Source organism: Maniola jurtina, chromosome 17 (assembly GCF_905333055.1).
Source record: "Maniola jurtina chromosome 17, ilManJurt1.1, whole genome shotgun sequence".
NCBI lineage: Eukaryota > Metazoa > Arthropoda > Insecta > Lepidoptera > Nymphalidae > Maniola > Maniola jurtina.
The window spans coordinates 13,497,612-13,503,170 of record NC_060045.1 but is presented as its reverse complement, the minus strand read 5'-3'; positions in this window follow the sequence as shown (position 1 = coordinate 13,503,170).

Genomic DNA, 5,559 nt, shown 5'->3' with positions numbered 1-5,559 from the left:
TTGAGTTTCCATCTCACTTTTACCTCAAAGGCCCAGAGAGGGTCCCCGAGGTCCGCTCTCATCTAACTTGCCCTCAACTTAAACTAGTTAAGTTGCGAGAGAGCCCTCGAGGGCACTGCTTCTCGACGATTGCAGGCTCAGCTAATTCTGTCGAGCAAGTTGGTTAAATGAAATGTTTCCCGAACCGGCAAACCCATACAATATATATAACTTAAAATTTAAAAAAAACCCCCGACCAAAAACCTCTATAAGTAAACTAGAAAAGAGCTGATAACTTTCAAACCGCTGAACCAATTTTCTTGGATTATAGCTAAGAACACTCTCGATCAAACCACCTTTCAAACAAAAAAATTAAATTAAAATCGGTCCATTCGTTTAGGAGCTATGATGCCACAGACAGATACACAGATACACACGTCAAACTTATAACACCCCTCTTTTAGGGTCGGGGGTTAAAAACCAAGTTAAAAAGACTTGTCCTGCCTGTCTGACTAACTGATCTAGGAAGTAGGAACCTAATGAAAGCACAGCAAAGCCGCTGGGGTAAGAAACCCTTTTACTTTAGAGGACACTCTCTATTCGCTAAAAAAGGATTTTTGAAAATTTTCATTACTTTATTATCTGGTTTGTTGGTAAGTGCCGGCCGAATATTTTCTACGAGATCTTTCGCAAATGAAAATGAATACATAATAGATATAAGAACAGGAAAAAACAAATAAAGAAACCATAGATTTTCTCTTAGATAAGTGCCTAAATTATTCACCAAGCAAAAACTCTTCCACTAAACAATTCAATATCCATTCGAAAACAAAAGCCTTATTTTTGAGCTAAGAAACTTGTTCGGGCGTGCGTTATTAATATTACATTTTCATGTCCCGATGCTTGTGAAAACTGGCTTTGACAGATCTTTAGAGAGAGACAAACTTATGTAACCCACGTGAGTTAGAAGGAGATGAATATAATCTTAAGAAAACAACCTTACGATACAGCCTCCAACCTAAAATCTTTATAGGAAAATATTTCCTGTTTCCAATTGCCATAAAGCCTATTTTCCTATGAGTATTTGTGATTTAAAGTAGGTTGTATAAAGACTTGTAGAACCGGTCGGTTTTGGAGGCCTAACCGCGCGCAGGGTCGTCAAAATGAGATATTTAAATTCAACCGGCCTCTAAGATCTCTAATTGGAGAACGACAATTAAATGTAATAACGGATATTATAATCGGTTTAGTCTTTCATATGTCGAAACATATCAAATTAATAAAAATATTGTGGCGCCAAATTGTCCATTTAATCAGGTCATGTAGATTATTATCAAAATCCGTCAAATTAAAAGTTTTGCAACTCTTTTTTGTTTACAACCTGATGTTCAGTGTCATACTAATTCTGCCAGCTTCAAAGCCTGAAATTAAAAATAGTACACCAATGATAAAAAACCCGCCAAGTGCGAGCCAGACTCGCGCACCGAGGGTTCCGTACACGGGTATTTTTTTGACATTTTGCATGATAAATCAAAAACAAATAAAAATAGATAGATTGCATAAAAATAAATAAAATCTATTTTAGAATTCACAAGTAAAGAAAATTGAAAATTTAAAATACTAATTATTTGTTGAACTAAGGTTATATTTTACTCGATATTAACAACATATATACATATTAACAACATCATGAGACTTCTTCATTGCGACTTCTAACTTTTGACAACCCTAGGCAGTGTTTTGCTACCGACTTACGCTTCTTTTTCTGACCTTAGTGGGAGTTGCTACCTCATTTTCTATACTATACCTACACAGCCTGTACACGCTTTCACAATACCTAACTGTCATACTGCTGCACGCAGTTCTGATATCTATTCAGTTTCTATTACGGGTACATATTGTGTAAATGCTTTTTTATAGCGAATTATTTGTACTACCTTCAGTGAACAGACTTTCGGAATGAGTTAGACGGACCTCATCGAAATGTGTTCTTAAAAATGAAGCCAGTCTAATCGCGCACAAAGCTTCTACGAACTTATTCTGTTTTATTTAGCGACTCGTTTAGGGCGTTATCGCGCGACCTAATTAAAATTTGCTAGTTGATGCCCGCGACTTTATCCGCTTGAATCCCGGGTTTAAAATCCCGTAGGAACTCTTTAATTTTCCGGGATAAAAAGTAGCCTATGTCACTCTCCAGATCTTTAAGTATATCCAAATTATCCATGCAAAAATCCTGTTGATCCGTAGACCCGTTGCGGCGTGATTGAAGAATCAACCAACAAACATACGCACTTTCGCATTTAAAATAGGTATGGGTTACACAAAGTTTTTAAGAATCCCTTGGGAACTCATTGGTTTTCCGGGATAAAAAGTAGCCTATGTCCGTCCCCGGGATGTAAGTTGCCTCTATAGTCTATACCCATCAAAATCAGGTGAACATTATGGATTACTTTTCCGTCTATAACTCTGCAGCAGTCCGTGCAACTATGTTGCTATGCAAGTAGTAACAGTACACACTCGCCCCGCGGCGCTGCTCGTTAGTTTCGTGGTCACTGGGGTCGATGACCCGCGCCGCTGTCGAAGCCCGCAGAGAGACAAGGCGGTATTTTGACAACTTGGACACGACTACCATTGTGTAGTTAGAGACTATAGCCTTTGAAAATTACCTTTCATTTTTTTCCTTTGGCGAATTATTTTCTTTGATTCTTGGTTGAACTAGTCGGGAGGCGCACCTTTGTGCTCGTGGTGCGCCTCAGGCCTATGTTGGTCCCCTGAGGAGAATCCTCAGCAAGCGCCGCCGCGCCGGCTGGGTTGCGCGAATCTGCTTGGCCCCGTAGCCCGGCCACTAGGCATGCGTAGAATACCGTGGGGTTTAACTCGGTAAGAGTCTGACATAGCCTTCGTGCCTCTCTGGGCACGGTGGTATCCATGAGGATTTCCCCACAAAAAAAAAACATGTGAGAAAAAAAGAAAAGGTCTTCATAATCTTCTCAATGCTCTCTTTTCATGGCGATAAGTTGATCATGATGACATAATTATTGAGAGGCTATTGTAAGAGCGTTTATCGTGGAGCCGTTGGTAAAATATCCCATTCTGTCTCAGCCAAGGTTCAAACCCGGAACGTCTCATATGTAAGGCTCATTGCACCTACTCAGTGAGTGAGAGTGGCCATATCAGAACCTATCATCATCAACCGATAGATGTCCACTAGTGGACATAGGTCTCTCGTAGAGACCTCCACACGCCACAGTCTAGCGCCGCGTGAATCCAGCGGCTCCCTGCGACTCGTTTGATGTCGTCTGTCCACCTCGTGGGAGTCTTCCAACGCTGCACTTTCCGGTGCGAGGGCGCCATTGTAGCACCTTGGGAATGTCTATCGGTTTTTCGAACTATGTGCCCTGCCCGTTGCCACTTCGCCTTCGCAACCCGTTGAGCGATGTCGAACAGCTATAACAACCTGTAATAAAGTAAAAAAAATGGTCAGCGACAACGCACAGGATACGTGATCGGAAGTGGTCGAGGATGCGAAATCAGGTTGCGTGTAAGAAAGTTACATTGCAGCTTGGAACTTGTTCTTGAATTGAAAGCCTCTCAGTAACAAAACCGACACGTAATCCTACGGTAAAAATATAGGGACAGGATAAAAATAAAAAATAAAAATTCATCAAATTTTATTTTTCCCAAAATTTGGTAGTTATGCGTGGTTTTGCTATACAAGGCAAGCACCTCAAATTTTCAGTTATTGTGTATAGCGAAAGAAAGCATCATGAGAAAACCTTTATTATATTTTGAGGTTTGATAAAAAGATACTGATTTGACTAGTTGTCAAACGCCATAGAATATTATATTATTTCGCCGACTCCAATCCCAGCATTCATTAAAGTAATACTTATGTGCACAGAGTCGTCGGTCTGTTAGAGTAGGAATTTCCTGCAAAATAACCTCTACCGCCATCCAGGTAGAGTCGACTTGCAAAACGTTCACCAGTCATAGTTTGCAAGTCGAATTTCAAGCTGTAATAGCCTGGTGGGTAAAACGTAGGCCTCCTATTCGGGGGGTTTTAGATTAATGTGCTTTTAAGCAATTAACTATCACTTGCTTCAACGGTGCAGGAAAATATCTTGAGGAAATCTGCATGCCTGAAAGTTCTTTACAATGTCTTCAAAGATGAGTGAAATCTGCCAATCCGCACTTGGTAAATGTCGTGGACTATAGCTTAATTGGTCGTTGCCGCGTTTGTACGCGCGAATTATGAGCGAGATAGCACGAACCTCTTTTGCTCTTGTGTTTAAAATCTTAATGTCAAGCAATAAGGTCTATATTTCATTGGTGTACACTCGGTTTTAGTCGGTCTTAGGTTGTGCTTTTTGCGCTAACGAATGCGATGCGACTAATTTTATAAAAGTGGTACTTATAAGGTCTGCACCTCTACGGTCTATAGCTTAATGCGAAGGCCAATTATTCTCTTATTGTGTTTAGCGAGCGGCCTCGTTTCGTAATTACGTATCATTTGTAGGAAAAAATACCTCGGTACCTATGTCCATGGGCTGAGATATTATATGAAGGCTTTTTTGTGTCCTATTAATGTGATAACTGATATCACCAAGTAGGCAAAGTAACTCGCCAACAAACTGGCCCACCAGATTAGCGAGTCAGTTATTGAACTTTTCATCTACAACGTATCTTTGTGGGAACTTTTATTAAAATCATATATTATGAATCCAGCCGGCCGGCCGACTACTGAGAATGGGTTTCTTCTCAGAGTGAGAAGGGTTTAGGCCATAATCTGACCCTGACCACGCTGGCCCAATGCAGATTGGCAGACTTTACACACTTTTGAGAACATGGAGAACTCTCAGGCTTGCAGGTTTCCTGCATGCAAATGCATATCTGAGAGTTCTCCATAATGTTCTCATAGGTGTGTGAAGTCTCTGACTCACTGACTCCTTGGACCTAAAAAGCTGAAATTTTGCTCAGAGGTTCCCTTTATAATTTAGTCAAGCAACAAAGTCGTTCTTTTCGAAATCTTCAGGGATTTAAGTTTTCGCCAAGTGAAGCTGCGGGCGATCACAAGTTCGAATATAAAACTTAAGAGTACACCTCTTACGCGCTTCTCCATACAAACATATTACGCCTATTATTCTATGCTTTGTTATTCTAGTCTAGATATAGCTATGCCATATATCGATTTATCTCTTCATCATACCTTAAAACAATTAATATAATAAAATTGTATTAATTTTAAAAGTTATGACCCTTAAAAAATTGAAAAAAAATTGCTCTAGTATTGAGCCAATTTTGAGGCAACTTCGTGCGTAAATATAAACTATATAAAAAACAATACAATTGAAAAATATTAACTTTATGTCATACTTACTTTATAATAATTTCAAATGTTTTTAGTTTGTGTAAAAAAAAGTTTTCTTTTGCCAAAAATAGGCGTAATTCCAAACCTCGATTAGTAATTATCACTTTACCGTTTTTGACTAAAAATCTTGAATTTCTAGCAAAATTCATTCGCCCGACCTCTCTCGTGGTGAGGTGCAGTTAGAGGGAAAGGATGACACGCGCAAATAACGT